The sequence below is a fragment of the Oikopleura dioica genome, chromosome PAR (genome assembly GCF_907165135.1).
Source record: "Oikopleura dioica chromosome PAR, OKI2018_I68_1.0, whole genome shotgun sequence".
NCBI lineage: Eukaryota > Metazoa > Chordata > Appendicularia > Copelata > Oikopleuridae > Oikopleura > Oikopleura dioica.
The window spans coordinates 2,501-26,835 of NC_137293.1; positions in this window are offsets into that span (position 1 = coordinate 2,501).

Below are 24,335 nucleotides of genomic sequence, written 5' to 3' on the forward strand. Positions count from 1 at the left end.
CTAACCCTAACCCTAACCCTAACCCTAACCCTAACCCTAACCCTAACCCTAACCCTAACCCTAACCCTAACCCTAACCCTAACCCTAACCCTAACCCTAACCCTAACCCTAACCCTAACCCTAACCCTAACCCTAACCCTAACCCTAACCCTAACCCTAACCCTAACCCTAACCCTAACCCTAACCCTAACCCTAACCCTAACCCTAACCCTAACCCTAACCCTAACCTAACCCTAACCCTAACCCTAACCCTAACCCTAACCCTAACCCTAACCCTAACCCTAACCCTAACCTAACCCTAACCCTAACCCTAACCCTAACCCTAACCCTAACCCTAACCCTAACCCTAACCCTAACCCTAACCCTAACCCTAACCCTAACCCTAACCCTAACCCTAACCCTAACCCTAACCCTAACCCTAACCCTAACCTAACCCTAACCCTAACCTAACCTAACCCTAACCCTAACCCTAACCCTAACCCTAACCCTAACCCTAACCCTAACCCTAACCCTAACCCTAACCCTAACCTAACCCTAACCAAACCCTAACCCTAACCTAACCCTAACCCTAACCCTAACCCTAACCCTAACCAAACCAAACCTAAACCAAACCTAACCCTAACCCTAACCTAAACCAAACCAAACCCTAACCAAACCAAACCAAACCCTAACCCTAACCCTAACCCTAACCCTAACCCTAACCCTAACCTAACCCAAACCCTAACCCTTATCTTGACCCTAACCTTTCGTCAAAAACACACCCTAGCCCAAATCCTAACCCTAACCTATACCCTAAACACTCACCCTACCCAAACACTCAACCAAACCATAACCCAATTACTCATCCTAACCCTAACCACAAGACTCACCCTAACCCTTACCCAAAGACTCATCCTAACCCTAACCCTAACCCTAACCCTAACCCTAACACTCAGCCTAACCTTAACCCTTACCCGAGCCCTTACCCTAGCACTAAGCCTAACACTACCCTTGACCCTTAACTCAACCTTTTATTGAAAAAATAATAATAGAAAGACAAAAAATGTCATGGTCAGAATTCAAACTCGTGACCTTTGGATATCAAATAAAATGCTATTTTTATTGCTTCTAGTGATGTCTCGGACCAAGAAATACTTTAAAATCAATTTTTCTAAAATTTCAATTTTTTCGAATTTCATTCAACTGGCTCTAGAATTTCATGCACCCATATAACAATCCTCATATGAGTGGTCAATCGATAGCTCAGATCATGAGCTACAAGAATATATGCATATCACGTGCTCTGCCGACGTTTCGCTTAACAAAATTTTCAAAAACTGAGCAATTTTTTCTAAAAATTTCATGTTCTACGACTTTGAGGGCGCCGTTGACCCAAAATTCTTGAGTATATAGGTCATGTTTATACTTGATCGAAAGATCAGACACTGAGCAACATTTTTGGATGAATAATGATAACGTCATCATGACTCATCAAAAGATATGACTCATTTTAACAAAAACCTGCCGAAAAATCACATTTTTGGCCATAAATCACGTTCCACTTGACGAAACTCGACCAAACTTCGGATACCAAGTATATAGGGCCTAAGTAATCCTACAATAACATACAAGCCCCCTCGGCTCGAAAATGGAAACCATGGGCAGACGCTAATGGTCAACGTTATCATGAATCGCCCAAAAACGAGGTCAAAATTTTGAAAGTTCGTTTTTGCCCTGAATTTATTTGCAGCGTTTCTGCCGTCTTCCGAGCGTCATTTTGGTTTATTCTGAGCCTCTCAAACCCAACAGAAAAAAATTCAAAAAATTTTTTTCGATGGTCATCGTTCTCATGAATCGCCCAAAAACGAGGTCAAAATTAAAAGTTCATTTTTGCCCTAATTTAATTTGCAGCGTTTCTGCCGTCTTCCAAGCGTCATTTTGGTTGATTCTGAGCCTCTCAAACCCAACAGAAAAAAATTAAAAAAAAATTTTTCGATGGTCATCGTTATCATGAATCGCCCAAAAACGAGGTCAAAATTTTGAAAGTTCGTTATTTGCCCTAAATTTATTTGCAACGTTTCTGCCGTCTTCCAGGCGTCATTTTGGTTGATTTTTAGCCTTTCAAACCCAACAGAAAAAATTAAAAAAATTTTTTTCGATGGTCATCGTTATCATGAATCGCCCAAAAACGAGGTCAAAATTTTGAAAGTTCGTTTTTTGCCCTTATTTTATTTGCAGCGTTTCTGCCGTCTTCCAGGCGTCATTTTGGTTGATTTTGAGCCTCTCAAACCCAACAGAAAAAATTCAAAAAAAAAAATATTTTTTCGATGGTCAACGTTATCATGAATCGCCCAAAAACGAGGTCAAAATTTTGAAAGTTCGTTTTTTGCCCTGAATTTATTTGCAGCGTTTCTGCCGTCTTCCGAGCGTCATTTTGGTTGGTTTTGAGCCTCTCAATTCCAACAGAAAAAAAAATTCAAAAAAAAAAATATTTTTTCGATGGTCATCGTTATCATGAATCGCCCAAAAACGAGGTCAAAATTTTGAAAGTTCGTTTTTTGCCCTTATTTTATTTGCAGCGTTTCTGCCGTCTTCCGAGCGTCATTTTGGTTGATTTTGAGCCTCTTAAACCTAACAGAAAAAAAATTCAAAAAAAAAAAAATATTTTTTCGATGGTCAACGTTATTGATACCGTCTGGTCCTTATCTCTAAGCTAACTGCCACTTGCGAAAGAAAACACTAGAAAATTCGGAATACTGCTATATTATTTGGTTGAAGAAAGAGACTGATTTTCGATTTTACAAAGTTTCAAATTTCGCTTTTCGCGCAGATGTTTTTACTTCCAAATATGGTGAAGCGCCTTTCGCGCAGTTGTTTTTCTTTCCAAATATGGCAAGCCGCTTTCGCTTCCGCCATTCAAGTTCATCCGATTTTTCATAATTAGCAGCAATTCCATTCCAATTTTATCAAAGTGATCAACTTCTCACTATGTGACCATATCACACTTTGATAAAGATTCGCAAGCCAGTCAAGTTCCATAATCGTCGTCTGTCCAGAGCGTTTGTCCATTTCCATCTTGTATTTGTCGGTTTTGTCGTTTTTGTCGTTGAAGCAGTTGCCGTCGAGGTTGAAGAAAGTGCATTTTCGTCGTTAAAGAAGAAGGATGACCAGTCGATCTAAATTCGAGCCGAAAAAGGATTCATAAAACCGTCGCCTACCAGGAGCACTTACAGACACCGCCATCCCGAGGTGCACGGGGTCACAGTGTCAAGCCGCAATGCGGAACTCAGCTAGTGGATGAGAACATACAGCAATTGCCATCAAGAAGAATTCCAGCGAGAATCGTTGCAGTAAATAATTACCAGTAATTTTAAAATAAAACTGAAATCAAGGAAGAGTAATTTTTCTAAAGATAAAAGAAATCGATATTGTGATTTTAATGCGTTTTAACTATCATCCTTTTTCATGCAATTGAAATTGTGAAAGCACCGTAGCGCCAAAGAAACCTAAACTCCCGAACCACTACTGAAAATTAATCCCTGAACCCTTAATTAACTAGAATTAACTTAAATTAATTTTCATCAATTATCCACTTAGTTAAGGGTTCAAGGCAAAATAAACAGCAGCAATTAATCTGTGAATTCCTACAAAAATCAATCCAAATTGACGAAAGTCGGCCGTGAAAGGAATATTCAATTTTTATTTTTTCTGTTCTTGCATTGATCGATATTAGTATGGCCCCGCCAGGGATTTTTTTTTTGATTCTTTGTTTTTTATATTTTTTTTGTTTTGATCTTCTGTTTTTATCGATTATTCAAGAACTATTGAATATTTGTTTTTGGTTCAAAAATAAGCTCATCATTTTCTCGTGGATGATTTGGGAAAAGAAGAAGAAATTTTTCATCAATAAATCGTAATAATTCATTTTTTGACAGTTTTGAAGGAATACATTTTTCAGACAGATTAAATTGAGCTATCAAAACTTTTAACTCGGGTTTGTTTAATTCAGAGAGACGCTTCCGTTCTCTCAAATGCAAGATTGAAAAAAAGAGAAGGTCTCCTGAATTTGTTTTTCGCCAATTTGGATGATTTGATTGAATATAGTCTCGAATTTTTAATCTTAACTCTCCTACATTTTCTGTTTCCGAAAATTCAATTTCAAATTTCCATAAAATAAACATAAGATTATCTTTCGCAAGCTCACTCAGCCTTAAAATACAACCATTTTCGACCATCATGTCTGCAGCAAAGGCCTCATATTCCCGATCCAGTTTTTCAAAAAATCCCATATTTTCATTTTCCAATTTTATAACTATCGACATGTTTTCGATTTCAAAAAAATTTGATTCCAGATTTGTATTTGCTTTTTTTGGGCTTGGGGCAGAGTCTTTTGAAGATTCCCGCTCTCTTTTGGCAAGTTTTCTTATTGGGTCAATATCAGAGTCTTTTGGAGTGACAAGCCGATCATTTTGCGTCAATTGTAGTTTATCATAAGATAGTAATTTAGGACTTTTTTCTACCGTTTCAGGGTCCGAATCGATGGTTATTTCCCATAACTCACTGTTTGTTTCAATTTCGAACTCTGAATCGGTAGAAAATTCTAGTTGCCTAACTGGATTTGGCAATATACCGCTTAAATTATTAATTTGTTCTCGTTCCAAAATCTCAAATTCGCCCTCGTTTTCGATAACAGAAATAATAGAACTTTCATCTTCTGAGGATGAAGCGCTCTCCTCTAAATTTTCTGAAAGCGCATCGACTATAAATTGAGTAAAAATATTTTCGAAAATCCCATCGACACAAGCCGATGAAAGTTTATCAAGGGCCATGTCTTTTTTGACTTCAAATGAATCGGTTTCCAGGGGCGATGATGCAGAAAAATAAGAAAAGGTTGGGGGCTGATCGTTAAAAATGGGATCTGGCAAAATTTTTTCAATTTCAGGAATTTCCGGTTCCGGGGCTTGATTTATTCTAGGGTTATCTAATCGAGAATGAAATTTCTTAAGGTCATCAGCGTGACGCCTAAATAACTGTTTGTCTGATTTTACAGTGTACCATGTTCCTTCTTTTGAAGCAGAAATAATCTCAAATGGTCCAAAAAATGATGGTTTTTTATTTTCGAAATTTCGTAAAAGAACTTTTTCTCCAATTTTATACGGGGTGAATGATGGATTAGCGAATTTAGCCAGTCTTGCTTTTTTTTCCTCGTCAATTAGATCTTTTATGGACTCAAAATTTATTTCTACTCTTTCGTTATAATCTCGAAAGTTTTGATCAAAAATGTGATGGGGATTTCTAAAACCTGTTTGAATTGTAAAGGGCGAAAGGCCTGTCACCGAATGAGAAGAGTTATTTATATCATGAAGGACTTCCTGCAGACATAAATCCCAGTTCTCATAGTTACACTTCGCTCGCAATCGACTTTTTAAAGTTCTATTAAAATTTTCACATTGACCGTTACTTTGAGGATGTCTTGGAGGCGAAAAATGTGGCTCAATACTGTTTTCAATCATAAAACGTTCTATTTCAGAATGTTCGCGGGCGTTATCTAAAACAACATATTTCGGAAAAAACGGGTTTCGAAAAATAACGTTTTTGAATTTTGACAGTAACTCATGAGAGTTTCTTGATTTTAATGGTTCACAGTATCCGAACTTTGAGAAAAAATCAACCATCACCATTACATAACGATTTCCTTTATCAGTTGGGCGCAATGTAATCAAATCAAATCCAAAAACTTGATAGGGGCCAGTTGGTGTTTTAAAACTAAGTGTTGGAGCTCTATTTGGATGATAATTTGGTTTGTCTTTTTGACAATATGAGCAGCTACGTATAAATTCCCTTATGCCTATTTTCATTCTCGGCCAGATATATTTTAGTGAAATTTTAGCAAAAATTTGGTCTATTCCCGCATGACAGTAATTATGATAATTTTCGATTATCTCCGCTTCAAGCTCTCGAGGGACACAAACGCGAGAGATATTATGACTTTCTTTATACACTAAAAGACCACTTTCTGATATTTCAAGCTTATCTCGAAGAAGAAGATAAAAAGCAATGTCATTCTTAGGATTATTCGGCCAGCGATCGATTTTTAAAAATTTTCGTATTTCTGAAAGGGTAGAATCAAGCTTTTGAAGCTCAAGAAAACGATTTTCATTTAGTTTTATTGCATTAATCGTAAGATTAGACACTGAATGACGGCTAAGATAATCACTAACTTTCATTTTGCTCGATGATTTACTAATGACTCGAAATGAAAATGACTGTAAATCGGTTATCCATCTGGCTAATTTTTGATTACAAGTACGAAGGGTTTTAATGTATTTGATATTGTTATTATCCGTAATCCAATGAAATTCACGACATGCTAAATAAACCGACCATTTTTCCATGCAAAGTTTTGCTGAAAGAAGCTCTTTTTCAATGATTGTATAATTAACCTGAGATTGATTAAAATTACCACTGTTATACATAACCGGTAAGAGACAGTCAGAATTATGAAAGTGCGATTCCTGATTATTATTTTGCTCGCAGATATATAAAACCCCTCCATATCCATAATTACTAGCGTCTGTCTCGAGCACAAATAACCCTCCGTCCGATGGGGCAATTTTTAATTTTAGCGAATTATCACAAATTAATTTTTTGAGCGTGTTGAGTGCATCTGATGCTTCATCGGTCCAGCAAAAATTTTTTCGATAGGTTTTTGTAATTGGCAACGCGATTGCTGCAAAGTTATTTATAAATCGTCTATGAAAATTTAAAAGTCCAAAAAGACTTTGAGCTTGTTCTTTCGACTTCGGAATAGTTAAATTCTCGATGGCCTTAATCTTATCTCGTGATGGGTAAACGTTTCCGCTACTTATCACATACCCGCAAAAAGTAACTGTTTTTTGAAAAAATAGTGCCTTTCTTGAATGAATTCGAAGATTATTAGCGCTACAAATAGTAAAAAATTTTCGGAGACAGAGAAGATGATCCTCCTCGGTTACACTATGGCAAAGAAGATCGTCCATGTACGCAAGGATTTGCGTCTTTTCTGTGCCCATTAAAACCTTGTCCATTATTCGCATAAAATGAGATGGGCTATTTTTCGCGCCCATCGGCATTCTCTTAAATCTAAATTGACCAAATTCACAACTAAAAGCCGTTTTATCCTTAGAATCTTCTTCGATTAAAACTTGGTAAAATCCTTTTATCAAATCTAATGAACTGAAAATTCTGCTTTTCTCTAGATAAGAAAGACTATCTTCGAGATTCGGCAAAGGATGATGCTGTTGATAGGTCACATTATTCAATTGCCGAAAATCGATCACTAACCGATATGTGCCATCCTTTTTTCGAACTAACAAACAAGGGGAATTCCATGGACTTGAACATCGTTCTATTATATCATTTTTCATATCCCGTTTTAACATCGTCCACATTTCATTTCTAAGACTGAATGGAGTCCTGTATGGGGCAACCGCAATCGGATGTTTTGACTCAGTTTTAATCGAAAATTTTTCAAGATTACACGCGGGGAGCGGATCATCGTTGTCCAAAAAAAGAAATGAAAATTCATCAGTAAGAGCGTCAAATTTACTTTTAACCGAGTGTGATTCAATTGGCCCAACCTCAAGATTGTCAAGATTTTTATTCCTCGTTTTCTTTATTCTCGCAATCTCGACAACCTCTTCGAGTTTAACGTAAATTGTACCAGCGTGGATTTTAATATTACTATCAGTAGGATTAATAACAAGACATCGAAAAATAGGGGAATCACTATCAACGGTCTGAAAACTTGGAATCAATTGCAATTTTGAATCTCCTAAATTTGAATGTTCAAAGAAAAGATTTTTCGTTGATGCCAAATTTTGAACATGAAGATCAATTATCGTTTCCGACTTTGGCCTGAATGAAAATGTTTCTTTTGATAACGCATTATAAGGCTCATCCTCTAAATAAATCTGCATTTCTTGATTGTCACTTACTGAGGAATTTACAGTTACTTCATTTAAACGGGCAAATCTTTCCACAGGTCCGATTTTTATTAAGCGTTTACGTTTAAGGTTAATAAGTAATTCATTATCAATGAGCGCTGGAACACCAAAAATCGGGCAAAAATCATTTGTAACTACGTAAAAAGTCGATTTACCATTTATTTTTTCGTCGATAACTATCTCGGCTTCAACCTTTCCGATAATATCAATTTTCCCACCGGAATAGTTAACGACATTTATTTTTGTTTTTTCAATTTTTATGTTTTTTGGGATGTATTTGTGACAAATAATATTTATTTGGGCGCCTGTGTCTACAAGACACCGCACGTGACTGTTAAAAATATTTACATTAACAAAAAATTGCTGTCCTACGTTATTTACAGAAATCTGAGGAACCCAAATTTGGTCAGAATCGGGCTTGCGTTCTAGTTTTTTGAGTTGCTGACTCCTTCTTTTGCAGATTTTTCTGGGCAAAAACGGCTAATGTGCCCAAGTTTTTGACATTCGAAGCATTTGATTCTCGGGCAACGGGATTTAAAATGACCATATTGTCTACAATTGAAACAAAATGCTGTTGGCCGCGGGGCAAATCCTCCCATCTGACTCTGATTCCCAAATTGAGGATTCCAAAAGCTATTAAACTGAGGAGGAAGTCCTGGAGCCGCATTCGCTTGATTCTGATTTTGAATAGGGGCCTGAAAATTTTGGCGCAAGTTATTTTTCTCAAGTTCGAGTTTGGCGACTGTCGCAGTCAATTTATCAATACTTGCACTAAAATCAGCAGCTCGTTTCTCATAAACCGCTTCCATTTGGCTCAATTTTGACTCCAGCAATTCACTTGTTTTATCAACAAAATGCGACAATTCGTTTGACTGAACTGCAGAAATATTTACATTCAAGTATCTTTCGCGGGAATCAAGAAATGAAACAATCTCAGCAGTTGCTTTTTTACTGTAACCGTGATCTCTAAGAAATGCACGATTCGCGGGCTCGAGATTTTTTGAGAAATGATCATCTACGATAAAATTAATGGCATCGGGCTTGTCCGAAATCATTTAAGCAACAGTTTTGATTCTTTGAATAAAGGATGAAAATTTCTCATTCATATCTGTTCGCCTTGTCAATTTTTCAAGCTCCATCGACGCGCGCTCCTTTTTTTCCTCCTCAGTTTCAGAGCCGAAAAGAGACTCGAGAAATTCAAAAGTTGACTCAACATTTTCAAGGCTACTCATTTCTCTAGAATAATTGTTCAAAAAATCGTGAGAGCAATTATTACGGATGCAATCAACAGCAGCTCGCTCAAACTGCTTGATCAGATTTGATTTCTCATTTTCCCGTCCATGATCCTGGATTGATTTTTCAAAAATTTTTCGCATCGCCTTAATCTTATCGCTCAAACTATTTTTAGAATTTAAAAATTCAAACGGAAGCATATTGGGTCGAAAAAACTGTCTCGGATTAAGAGAGGGAAAATGCTGAAAAAGAAGTTCCTCCGGCATTTTTTGTACCTTTGATTGAAGATTCGTGTCGCTTGGCATGGTCACTATGATACCGTCTGGTCCTTATCTCTAAGCTAACTGCCACTTGCGAAAGAAAACACTAGAAAATTCGGAATACTGCTATATTATTTGGTTGAAGAAAGAGACTGATTTTCGATTTTACAAAGTTTCAAATTTCGCTTTTCGCGCAGATGTTTTTACTTCCAAATATGGTGAAGCGCCTTTCGCGCAGTTGTTTTTCTTTCCAAATATGGCAAGCCGCTTTCGCTTCCGCCATTCAAGTTCATCCGATTTTTCATAATTAGCAGCAATTCCATTCCAATTTTATCAAAGTGATCAACTTCTCACTATGTGACCATATCACACTTTGATAAAGATTCGCAAGCCAGTCAAGTTCCATAATCGTCGTCTGTCCAGAGCGTTTGTCCATTTCCATCTTGTATTTGTCGGTTTTGTCGTTTTTGTCGTTGAAGCAGTTGCCGTCGAGGTTGAAGAAAGTGCATTTTCGTCGTTAAAGAAGAAGGATGACCAGTCGATCTAAATTCGAGCCGAAAAAGGATTCATAAAACCGTCGCCTACCAGGAGCACTTACAGACACCGCCATCCCGAGGTGCACGGGGTCACAGTGTCAAGCCGCAATGCGGAACTCAGCTAGTGGATGAGAACATACAGCAATTGCCATCAAGAAGAATTCCAGCGAGAATCGTTGCAGTAAATAATTACCAGTAATTTTAAAATAAAACTGAAATCAAGGAAGAGTAATTTTTCTAAAGATAAAAGAAATCGATATTGTGATTTTAATGCGTTTTAACTATCATCCTTTTTCATGCAATTGAAATTGTGAAAGCACCGTAGCGCCAAAGAAACCTAAACTCCCGAACCACTACTGAAAATTAATCCCTGAACCCTTAATTAACTAGAATTAACTTAAATTAATTTTCATCAATTATCCACTTAGTTAAGGGTTCAAGGCAAAATAAACAGCAGCAATTAATCTGTGAATTCCTACAAAAATCAATCCAAATTGACGAAAGTCGGCCGTGAAAGGAATATTCAATTTTTATTTTTTCTGTTCTTGCATTGATCGATATTAGTTATCATGAATCGCCCAAAAACGAGGTCAAAATTTTGAAAATTCGTTTTTTGCCCTGAATTTATTTGCAGCGTTTCTGCCGTCTTCCAAGCGTCATTTTGGTTGATTCTGAGCCTCTCAAACCCAACAGAAAAAAAATACAAAAAAAAATTTTTTTTTTCGATGGTCATCGTTCTCATGAATCGCCCAAAAACGAGGTCAAAATTTTGAAAGTTCGTTCTTTGCCCATATTTTATTTGCAGCATTTCTGCCGTCTTCCGAGCGTCATTTTGGTTGATTCTTAGCCTCTCAAACCCAACAAAAAAAAATAAAAAAAAAAAATTTGTTTGTTGTTGGTTGTTGTTAGTAATTATGGATATGGAGGGGTTTTATATATCTGCGAGCAAAATAATAATCAGGAATCGCACTTTCATAATTCTGACTGTCTCTTACCGGTTATGTATAACAGTGGTAATTTTAATCAATCTCAGGTTAATTATACAATCATTGAAAAAGAGCTTCTTTCAGCAAAACTTTGCATGGAAAAATGGTCGGTTTATTTAGCATGTCGTGAATTTCATTGGATTACGGATAATAACAATATAAAATACATTAAAACCCTTCGTACTTGTAATCAAAAATTAGCCAGATGGATAACCGATTTACAGTCATTTTCATTTCGAGTCATTAGTAAATCATCGAGCAAAATGAAAGTTAGTGATTATCTTAGCCGTCATTCAGTGTCTAATCTTACGATTAATGCAATAAAACTAAATGAAAATCGTTTTCTTGAGCTTCAAAAGCTTGATTCTACCCTTTCAGAAATACGAAAATTTTTAAAAATCGATCGCTGGCCGAATAATCCTAAGAATGACATTGCTTTTTATCTTCTTCTTCGAGATAAGCTTGAAATATCAGAAAGTGGTCTTTTAGTGTATAAAGAAAGTCATAATATCTCTCGCGTTTGTGTCCCTCGAGAGCTTGAAGCGGAGATAATCGAAAATTATCATAATTACTGTCATGCGGGAATAGACCAAATTTTTGCTAAAATTTCACTAAAATATATCTGGCCGAGAATGAAAATAGGCATAAGGGAATTTATACGTAGCTGCTCATATTGTCAAAAAGACAAACCAAATTATCATCCAAATAGAGCTCCAACACTTAGTTTTAAAACACCAACTGGCCCCTATCAAGTTTTTGGATTTGATTTGATTACATTGCGCCCAACTGATAAAGGAAATCGTTATGTAATGGTGATGGTTGATTTTTTCTCAAAGTTCGGATACTGTGAACCATTAAAATCAAGAAACTCTCATGAGTTACTGTCAAAATTCAAAAACGTTATTTTTCGAAACCCGTTTTTTCCGAAATATGTTGTTCTAGATAACGCCCGCGAACATTCTGAAATAGAACGTTTTATGATTGAAAACAGTATTGAGCCACATTTTTCGCCTCCAAGACATCCTCAAAGTAACGGTCAATGTGAAAATTTTAATAGAACTTTAAAAAGTCGATTGCGAGCGAAGTGTAACTATGAGAACTGGGATTTATGTCTGCAGGAAGTCCTTCATGATATAAATAACTCTTCTCATTCGGTGACAGGCCTTTCGCCCTTTACAATTCAAACAGGTTTTAGAAATCCCCATCACATTTTTGATCAAAACTTTCGAGATTATAACGAAAGAGTAGAAATAAATTTTGAGTCCATAAAAGATCTAATTGACGAGGAAAAAAAAGCAAGACTGGCTAAATTCGCTAATCCATCATTCACCCCGTATAAAATTGGAGAAAAAGTTCTTTTACGAAATTTCGAAAATAAAAAACCATCATTTTTGGGACCATTTGAGATTATTTCTGCTTCAAAAGAAGGAACATGGTACACTGTAAAATCAGACAAACAGTTATTTAGGCGTCACGCTGATGACCTTAAGAAATTTCATTCTCGATTAGATAACCCTAGAATAAATCAAGCCCCGGAACCGGAAATTCCTGAAATTGAAAAAATTTTGCCAGATCCCATTTTTTACGATCAGCCCCCAACCTTTTCTTATTTTTCTGCATCATCGCCCCTGGAAACCGATTCATTTGAAGTCAAAAAAGACATGGCCCTTGATAAACTTTCATCGGCTTGTGTCGATGGGATTTTCGAAAATATTTTTACTCAATTTATAGTCGATGCGCTTTCAGAAAATTTAGAGGAGAGCGCTTCATCCTCAGAAGATGAGAGTTCTATTATTTCTGTTATCGAAAACGAGGGCGAATTTGAGATTTTGGAACGAGAACAAATTAATAATTTAAGCGGTATATTGCCAAATCCAGTTAGGCAACTAGAATTTTCTACCGATTCAGAGTTCGAAATCGAAACAAACAGTGAGTTATGGGAAATAACCATCGATTCGGACCCTGAAACGGTAGAAAAAAGTCCTAAATTACTATCTTATGATAAACTACAATTGACGCAAAATGATCGGCTTGTCACTCCAAAAGACTCTGATATTGACCCAATAAGAAAACTTACATATAAAGCCAAAAGAGAGCGGGAATCTTCAAAAGACTCTGCCCCAAGCCCAAAAAAAGCAAATACAAATTTTGAAGCAAATTTTTTTGAAATTGAAAACATGTCGATAGTTATAAAATTGGAAAATGAAAATATGGGATTTTTTGAAAAACTGGATCGGGAATATGAGGCCTTTGCTGCAGACATGATGGTCGAAAATGGTTGTATTTTAAGGCTGAGTGAGCTTGCGAAAGATAATCTTATGTTTATTTTATGGAAATTTGAAATTGAATTTTCGGAAACAGAAAATGTAGGAGAGTTAAGATTAAAAATTCGAGACTATATTCAATCAAATCATCCAAATTGGCGAAAAACAAATTCAGGAGACCTTCTCTTTTTTTCAATCTTGCATTTGAGAGAACGGAAGCGTCTCTCTGAATTAAACAAACCCGAGTTAAAAGTTTTGATAGCTCAATTTAATCTGTCTGAAAAATGTATTCCTTCAAAACTGTCAAAAAATGAATTATTACGATTTATTGATGAAAAATTTCTTCTTCTTTTCCCAAATCATCCACGAGAAAATGATGAGCTTATTTTTGAACCAAAAACAAATATTCAATAGTTCTTGAATAATCGATAAAAACAGAAGATCAAAACAAAAAAAATATAAAAAACAAAGAATCAAAAAAAAAATCCCTGGCGGGGCCATACTAATATCGATCAATGCAAGAACAGAAAAAATAAAAATTGAATATTCCTTTCACGGCCGACTTTCGTCAATTTGGATTGATTTTTGTAGGAATTCACAGATTAATTGCTGCTGTTTATTTTGCCTTGAACCCTTAACTAAGTGGATAATTGATGAAAATTAATTTAAGTTAATTCTAGTTAATTAAGGGTTCAGGGATTAATTTTCAGTAGTGGTTCGGGAGTTTAGGTTTCTTTGGCGCTACGGTGCTTTCACAATTTCAATTGCATGAAAAAGGATGATAGTTAAAACGCATTAAAATCACAATATCGATTTCTTTTATCTTTAGAAAAATTACTCTTCCTTGATTTCAGTTTTATTTTAAAATTACTGGTAATTATTTACTGCAACGATTCTCGCTGGAATTCTTCTTGATGGCAATTGCTGTATGTTCTCATCCACTAGCTGAGTTCCGCATTGCGGCTTGACACTGTGACCCCGTGCACCTCGGGATGGCGGTGTCTGTAAGTGCTCCTGGTAGGCGACGGTTTTATGAATCCTTTTTCGGCTCGAATTTAGATCGACTGGTCATCCTTCTTCTTTAACGACGAAAATGCACTTTCTTCAACCTCGACGGCAACTGCTTCAACGACAAAAACGACAAAACCGACAAATACAAGATGGAAATGGACAAACGCTCTGGACAGACGACGATTATGGAACTTGACTGGCTTGCGAATCTTTATCAAAGTGTGATATGGTCACATAGTGAGAAGTTGATCACTTTGATAAAATTGGAATGGAATTGCTGCTAATTATGAAAAATCGGATGAACTTGAATGGCGGAAGCGAAAGCGGCTTGCCATATTTGGAAAGAAAAACAACTGCGCGAAAGGCGCTTCACCATATTTGGAAGTAAAAACATCTGCGCGAAAAGCGAAATTTGAAACTTTGTAAAATCGAAAATCAGTCTCTTTCTTCAACCAAATAATATAGCAGCATTCCGAATTTTCTAGTGTTTTCTTTCGCAAGTGGCAATTAGCTTAGAGATAAGGACCAGACGGTATCATAGTGACCATGCCAAGCGACACGAATCTTCAATCAAAGGTACAAAAAATGCCGGAGGAACTTCTTTTTCAGCATTTTCCCTCTCTTAATCCGAGACAGTTTTTTCGACCCAATATGCTTCCGTTTGAATTTTTAAATTCTAAAAATAGTTTGAGCGATAAGATTAAGGCGATGCGAAAAATTTTTGAAAAATCAATCCAGGATCATGGACGGGAAAATGAGAAATCAAATCTGATCAAGCAGTTTGAGCGAGCTGCTGTTGATTGCATCCGTAATAATTGCTCTCACGATTTTTTGAACAATTATTCTAGAGAAATGAGTAGCCTTGAAAATGTTGAGTCAACTTTTGAATTTCTCGAGTCTCTTTTCGGCTCTGAAACTGAGGAGGAAAAAAAGGAGCGCGCGTCGATGGAGCTTGAAAAATTGACAAGGCGAACAGATATGAATGAGAAATTTTCATCCTTTATTCAAAGAATCAAAACTGTTGCTCAAATGATTTCGGACAAGCCCGATGCCATTAATTTTATCGTAGATGATCATTTCTCAAAAAATCTCGAGCCCGCGAATCGTGCATTTCTTAGAGATCACGGTTACAGTAAAAAAGCAACTGCTGAGATTGTTTCATTTCTTGATTCCCGCGAAAGATACTTGAATGTAAATATTTCTGCAGTTCAGTCAAACGAATTGTCGCATTTTGTTGATAAAACAAGTGAATTGCTGGAGTCAAAATTGAGCCAAATGGAAGCGGTTTATGAGAAACGAGCTGCTGATTTTAGTGCAAGTATTGATAAATTGACTGCGACAGTCGCCAAACTCGAACTTGAGAAAAATAACTTGCGCCAAAATTTTCAGGCCCCTATTCAAAATCAGAATCAAGCGAATGCGGCTCCAGGACTTCCTCCTCAGTTTAATAGCTTTTGGAATCCTCAATTTGGGAATCAGAGTCAGATGGGAGGATTTGCCCCGCGGCCAACAGCATTTTGTTTCAATTGTAGACAATATGGTCATTTTAAATCCCGTTGCCCGAGAATCAAATGCTTCGAATGTCAAAAACTTGGGCACATTAGCCGTTTTTGCCCAGAAAAATCTGCAAAAGAAGGAGTCAGCAACTCAAAAAACTAGAACGCGAGCCCGATTCTGACCAAATTTGGGTTCCTCAGATTTCTGTAAATAACGTAGGACAGCAATTTTTTGTTAATGTAAATATTTTTAACAGTCACGTGCGGTGTCTTGTAGACACAGGCGCCCAAATAAATATTATTTGTCACAAATACATCCCAAAAAACATAAAAATTGAAAAAACAAAAATAAATGTCGTTAACTATTCCGGTGGGAAAATTGATATTATCGGAAAGGTTGTAGCCGAGATAGTTATCGACGAAAAAATAAATGGTAAATCGACTTTTTACGTAGTTACAAATGATTTTTGCCCGATTTTTGGTGTTCCAGCGCTCATTGATAATGAATTACTTATAAACCTTAAACGTAAACGCTTAATAAAAAACGGACCTGTGGAAAGATTTGCCCGTTTAAATGAAGTAACTGTAAATTCCTCAGTAAGTGACAATCAAGAAGTGCAGATTTATTTAGAGGATGAGCCTTATAATGCGTTATCAAAAGAAACATTTTCATTCAGGCCAAAGTCGGAAACGATAATTGATCTTCATGTTCAAAATTTGGCATCAACGAAAAATCTTTTCTTTGAACATTCAAATTTAGGAGATTCAAAATTGCAATTGATTCCAAGTTTTCAGACCGTTGATAGTGATTCCCCTATTTTTCGATGTCTTGTTATTAATCCTACTGATAGTAATATTAAAATCCACGCTGGTACAATTTACGTTAAACTCGAAGAGGTTGTCGAGATTGCGAGAATAAAGAAAACGAGGAATAAAAATCTTGACAATCTTGAGGTTGGGCCAATTGAATCACACTCGGTTAAAAGTAAATTTGACGCTCTTACTGATGAATTTTCATTTCTTTTTTTGGACAACGATGATCCGCTCCCCGCGTGTAATCTTGAAAAATTTTCGATTAAAACTGAGTCAAAACATCCGATTGCGGTTGCCCCATACAGGACTCCATTCAGTCTTAGAAATGAAATGTGGACGATGTTAAAACGGGATATGAAAAATGATATAATAGAACGATGTTCAAGTCCATGGAATTCCCCTTGTTTGTTAGTTCGAAAAAAGGATGGCACATATCGGTTAGTGATCGATTTTCGGCAATTGAATAATGTGACCTATCAACAGCATCATCCTTTGCCGAATCTCGAAGATAGTCTTTCTTATCTAGAGAAAAGCAGAATTTTCAGTTCATTAGATTTGATAAAAGGATTTTACCAAGTTTTAATCGAAGAAAATTCTAAGGATAAAACGGCTTTTAGTTGTGAATTTGGTCAATTTAGGTTTAAGAGAATGCCGATGGGCGCGAAAAATAGCCCATCTCATTTTATGCGAATAATGGACAAGGTTTTAATGGGCACAGAAAAGACGCAAATCCTTGCATACATGGACGATCTTCTTTGCCATAGTGTAACCGAGGAGGATCATCTTCTCTGTCTCCGAAAATTTTTTACTATTTGTAGCGCTAATAATCTTCGAATTCATTCAAGAAAGGCACTATTTTTTCAAAAAACAGTTACTTTTTGCGGGTATGTGATAAGTAGCGGAAACGTTTACCCATCACGAGATAAGATTAAGGCCATCGAGAATTTAACTATTCCGAAGTCGAAAGAACAAGCTCAAAGTCTTTTTGGACTTTTAAATTTTCATAGACGATTTATAAAAAACTTTGCAGCAATCGCGTTGCCAATTACAAAAACCTATCGAAAAAATTTTTGCTGGACCGATGAAGCATCAGATGCACTCAACACGCTCAAAAAATTAATTTGTGATAATTCGCTAAAATTAAAAATTGCCCCATCGGACGGAGGGGTATTTGTGCTCGAGACAGACGCTAGTAATTATGGATATGGAGGGGTTTTATATATCTGCGAGCAAAATAATAATCAGGAATCGCACTTTCATAATTCTGACTGTCTCTTACCGGTTATGTATAACAGTGGTAATTTTAATCAATCTCAGGTTAATTATACAATCATTGAAAAAGAGCTTCTTTCAGCAAAACTTTGCATGGAAAAATGGTCGGTTTATTTAGCATGTCGTGAATTTCATTGGATTACGGATAATAACAATATCAAATACATTAAAACCCTTCGTACTTGTAATCAAAAATTAGCCAGATGGATAACCGATTTACAGTCATTTTCATTTCGAGTCATTAGTAAATCATCGAGCAAAATGAAAGTTAGTGATTATCTTAGCCGTCATTCAGTGTCTAATCTTACGATTAATGCAATAAAACTAAATGAAAATCGTTTTCTTGAGCTTCAAAAGCTTGATTCTACCCTTTCAGAAATACGAAAATTTTTAAAAATCGATCGCTGGCCGAATAATCCTAAGAATGACATTGCTTTTTATCTTCTTCTTCGAGATAAGCTTGAAATATCAGAAAGTGGTCTTTTAGTGTATAAAGAAAGTCATAATATCTCTCGCGTTTGTGTCCCTCGAGAGCTTGAAGCGGAGATAATCGAAAATTATCATAATTACTGTCATGCGGGAATAGACCAAATTTTTGCTAAAATTTCACTAAAATATATCTGGCCGAGAATGAAAATAGGCATAAGGGAATTTATACGTAGCTGCTCATATTGTCAAAAAGACAAACCAAATTATCATCCAAATAGAGCTCCAACACTTAGTTTTAAAACACCAACTGGCCCCTATCAAGTTTTTGGATTTGATTTGATTACATTGCGCCCAACTGATAAAGGAAATCGTTATGTAATGGTGATGGTTGATTTTTCTCAAAGTTCGGATACTGTGAACCATTAAAATCAAGAAACTCTCATGAGTTACTGTCAAAATTCAAAAACGTTATTTTTCGAAACCCGTTTTTTCCGAAATATGTTGTTCTAGATAACGCCCGCGAACATTCTGAAATAGAACGTTTTATGATTGAAAACAGTATTGAGCCACATTTTTCGCCTCCAAGACATCCTCAAAGTAACGGTCAATGTGAAAATTTTAATAGAACTTTAAAAAGTCGATTGCGAGCGAAGTGTAACTATGAGAACTGGGATTTATGTCTGCAGGAAGTCCTTCATGATATAAATAACTCTTCTCATTCGGTGACAGGCCTTTCGCCCTTTACAATTCAAACAGGTTTTAGAAATCCCCATCACATTTTTGATCAAAACTTTCGAGATTATAACGAAAGAGTAGAAATAAATTTTGAGTCCATAAAAGATCTAATTGACGAGGAAAAAAAAGCAAGACTGGCTAAATTCGCTAATCCATCATTCACCCCGTATAAAATTGGAGAAAAAGTTCTTTTACGAAATTTCGAAAATAAAAAACCATCATTTTTGGGACCATTTGAGATTATTTCTGCTTCAAAAGAAGGAACATGGTACACTGTAAAATCAGACAAACAGTTATTTAGGCGTCACGCTGATGACCTTAAGAAATTTCATTCTCGATTAGATAACCCTAGAATAAATCAAGCCCCGGAACCGGAAATTCCTGAAATTGAAAAAATTTTGCCAGATCCCATTTTTTACGATCAGCCCCCAACCTTTTCTTATTTTTCTGCATCATCGCCCCTGGAAACCGATTCATTTGAAGTCAAAAAAGACATGGCCCTTGATAAACTTTCATCGGCTTGTGTCGATGGGATTTTCGAAAATATTTTTACTCAATTTATAGTCGATGCGCTTTCAGAAAATTTAGAGGAGAGCGCTTCATCCTCAGAAGATGAGAGTTCTATTATTTCTGTTATCGAAAACGAGGGCGAATTTGAGATTTTGGAACGAGAACAAATTAATAATTTAAGCGGTATATTGCCAAATCCAGTTAGGCAACTAGAATTTTCTACCGATTCAGAGTTCGAAATCGAAACAAACAGTGAGTTATGGGAAATAACCATCGATTCGGACCCTGAAACGGTAGAAAAAAGTCCTAAATTACTATCTTATGATAAACTACAATTGACGCAAAATGATCGGCTTGTCACTCCAAAAGACTCTGATATTGACCCAATAAGAAAACTTACATATAAAGCCAAAAGAGAGCGGGAATCTTCAAAAGACTCTGCCCCAAGCCCAAAAAAAGCAAATACAAATTTTGAAGCAAATTTTTTTGAAATTGAAAACATGTCGATAGTTATAAAATTGGAAAATGAAAATATGGGATTTTTTGAAAAACTGGATCGGGAATATGAGGCCTTTGCTGCAGACATGATGGTCGAAAATGGTTGTATTTTAAGGCTGAGTGAGCTTGCGAAAGATAATCTTATGTTTATTTTATGGAAATTTGAAATTGAATTTTCGGAAACAGAAAATGTAGGAGAGTTAAGATTAAAAATTCGAGACTATATTCAATCAAATCATCCAAATTGGCGAAAAACAAATTCAGGAGACCTTCTCTTTTTTTCAATCTTGCATTTGAGAGAACGGAAGCGTCTCTCTGAATTAAACAAACCCGAGTTAAAAGTTTTGATAGCTCAATTTAATCTGTCTGAAAAATGTATTCCTTCAAAACTGTCAAAAAATGAATTATTACGATTTATTGATGAAAAATTTCTTCTTCTTTTCCCAAATCATCCACGAGAAAATGATGAGCTTATTTTTGAACCAAAAACAAATATTCAATAGTTCTTGAATAATCGATAAAAACAGAAGATCAAAACAAAAAAAATATAAAAAACAAAGAATCAAAAAAAAAATCCCTGGCGGGGCCATACTAATATCGATCAATGCAAGAACAGAAAAAATAAAAATTGAATATTCCTTTCACGGCCGACTTTCGTCAATTTGGATTGATTTTTGTAGGAATTCACAGATTAATTGCTGCTGTTTATTTTGCCTTGAACCCTTAACTAAGTGGGTAATTGATGAAAATTAATTTAAGTTAATTCTAGTTAATTAAGGGTTCAGGGATTAATTTTCAGTAGTGGTTCGGGAGTTTAGGTTTCTTTGGCGCTACGGTGCTTTCACAATTTCAATTGCATGAAAAAGGATGATAGTTAAAACGCATTAAAATCACAATATCGATTTCTTTTATCTTTAGAAAAATTACTCTTCCTTGATTTCAGTTTTATTTTAAAATTACTGGTAATTATTTACTGCAACGATTCTCGCTGGAATTCTTCTTGATGGCAATTGCTGTATGTTCTCATCCACTAGCTGAGTTCCGCATTGCGGCTTGACACTGTGACCCCGTGCACCTCGGGATGGCGGTGTCTGTAAGTGCTCCTGGTAGGCGACGGTTTTATGAATCCTTTTTCGGCTCGAATTTAGATCGACTGGTCATCCTTCTTCTTTAACGACGAAAATGCACTTTCTTCAACCTCGACGGCAACTGCTTCAACGACAAAAACGACAAAACCGACAAATACAAGATGGAAATGGACAAACGCTCTGGACAGACGACGATTATGGAACTTGACTGGCTTGCGAATCTTTATCAAAGTGTGATATGGTCACATAGTGAGAAGTTGATCACTTTGATAAAATTGGAATGGAATTGCTGCTAATTATGAAAAATCGGATGAACTTGAATGGCGGAAGCGAAAGCGGCTTGCCATATTTGGAAAGAAAAACAACTGCGCGAAAGGCGCTTCACCATATTTGGAAGTAAAAACATCTGCGCGAAAAGCGAAATTTGAAACTTTGTAAAATCGAAAATCAGTCTCTTTCTTCAACCAAATAATATAGCAGTATTCCGAATTTTCTAGTGTTTTCTTTCGCAAGTGGCAGTTAGCTTAGAGATAAGGACCAGACGGTATCAATAACGTTGACCATCGAAAAATATTTTTTTTTGAATTTTTTCTGTTAGGTTTAAGAGGCTCAAAATCAACCAAAATGACGCTCGGAAGACGGCAGAAACGCTGCAAATAAAATAAGGGCAAAAAACGAACTTTCAAAATTTTGACCTCGTTTTTGGGCGATTCATGATAACGATGACCATCGAAAAAATATTTTTTGAATTTTTTTCTGTTGGAATTGAGAGGCTCAAAACCAACCAAAATGACGCTCGGAAGACGGCAGAAACGCTGCAAATAAATTCAGGGCAAAAACGAACTTTCAAAATTTTGACCTCGTTTTTGGGCGATTCATGATAACGTTGACCATCGAAAAATATTTTTTTTGAATTTTTTCTGTTGGGTTTGAGAGGCTCAAAATCAACCAAAATGACGCCTGGAAGACGGCAGAAACGCTGCAAATAAAATAAGGGCAAAAAACGAACTTTCAAAATTTTGACCTCGTTTTTGGGCGATTCATGATAACGATGACCATCGAAAAAAAAAATTTTTTTTTAATTTTTTTTCTGTTGGGTTTGAAAGGCTAAAAATCAACCAAAATGACGCCTGGAAGACGGCAGAAACGTTGCAAATAAATTTAGGGCAAATAACGAACTTTCAAAATTTTGACCTCGTTTTTGGGCGATTCATGATAACGATGACCATCGAAAAAAAATTTTTTTTTTTTTAATTTTTTTTCTGTTGGGTTTGAGAGGCTCAGAATCAACCAAAATGACGCTTGGAAGACGGCAGAAACGCTGCAAATTAAATTAGGGCAAAAAATGAACTTTTTAATTTTGACCTCGTTTTTGGGCGATTCATGAGAACGATGACCATCGAAAAAAAAAATTTTTTTTTTGAATTTTTTTTCTGTTGGGTTTGAGAGGCTCAGAATAAACCAAAATGACGCTCGGAAGACGGCAGAAACGCTGCAAATAAATTCAGGGCAAAAAACGAACTTTCAAAATTTTGACCTCGTTTTTGGGCGATTCATGATAACGTTGACCATTAGCGTCTGCCCATGGTTTCCATTTTCGAGCCGAGGGGGCTTGTATGTTATTGTAGGATTACTTAGGCCCTATATACTTGGTATCCGAAGTTTGGTCGAGTTTCGTCAAGTGGAACGTGATTTATGGCCAAAAATGTGATTTTTCGGCAGGTTTTTGTTAAAATGAGTCATATCTTTTGATGAGTCATGATGACGTTATCATTATTCATCCAAAAATGTTGCTCAGTGTCTGATCTTTCGATCAAGTATAAACATGACCTATATACTCAAGAATTTTTGGGTCAACGGCGCCCTCAAAGTCGTAGAACATGAAATTTTTAGAAAAAATTGCTCAGTTTTTTGAAAATTTTGTTAAGCGAAACGTCGGCAGAGCACGTGATATGCATATATTCTTGTAGCTCATGATCTGAGCTATCGATTGACCACTCATATGAGGATTGTTATATGGGTGCATGAAATTCTAGAGCCAGTTGAATGAAATTCGAAAAAATTGAAATTTTAGAAAAATTGATTTTAAAGTATTTCTTGGTCCGAGACATCACTAGAAGCAATAAAAATAGCATTTTATTTGATATCCAAAGGTCACGAGTTTGAATTCTGACCATGACATTTTTTTTTGTCTTTCTATTATTATTTTTTTTTCAATAAAAGGTTGAGTTAAGGGTCAAGGGTAGTGTTAGGCTTAGTGCTAGGGTAAGGGCTCGGGTAAGGGTTAAGGTTAGGCTGAGTGTTAGGGTTAGGGTTAGGGTTAGGGTTAGGGTTAGGATGAGTCTTTGGGTAAGGGTTAGGGTGAGTCTTGTGGTTAGGGTTAGGATGAGTAATTGGGTTATGGTTTGGTTGAGTGTTTGGGTAGGGTGAGTGTTTAGGGTATAGGTTAGGGTTAGGATTTGGGCTAGGGTGTGTTTTTGACGAAAGGTTAGGGTCAAGATAAGGGTTAGGGTTTGGGTTAGACGATAAATTCAGACTGAAATTCGAAAACAGCTAGCCTTGTATTATGTCCATGGGCGAGGCGCGGGTTCGAAATCTGCCGTCAAAATTACACTAGAACGCAGGCGCTCGGAGATAGCGCGAGACTCAAGTTTTGACTTGAAAACTTAAATGAGGAGTTACAGCATGTGTATCTTTATCAATCGGAAGGCCTTGGCCTGTTGATTTCGAATCTATCATTGAAACTCGCTCATCCCTTTTTTCGGCTCGAAATCTGCTTAAGCCTTACTTTGCCATCGACGCCATCACTTTCGCCGAGCGGGATGATTACTTATAGGCTCGTTGCTGCGATTTTAACTAAGAGGAACCTGCAAAAGACAATGATGACAACGGATGAGAGTCAAAAAAACATTTTATTCTGAGAACATGACAGCGTGAACAGTTTCAAAGATCGACTTTGCGTGAGGCCTTCGACCTCGCTTGAGCTCGTCGATCGCTGTCGCTGCTTCTGCCTTCTTCTGCTCGCTCATGTTGAGTTGCATGGCATCACTGAAGGCCATGTAGACCTCACCGTACTCGAGGTCTTCGAGACCAAGCTCTTGCTTCATCTTGGTGAAGGCCGTTTTGAACTAGAAAAAATTTATGAAGAGAGATAACAAAAATATTCTACCTGTCCAGTGGAGGTCGGCCACAGTTTTCCCTCGCTCACGATGGCAACAAGTGTTTCGTGGCGCTTGGCTG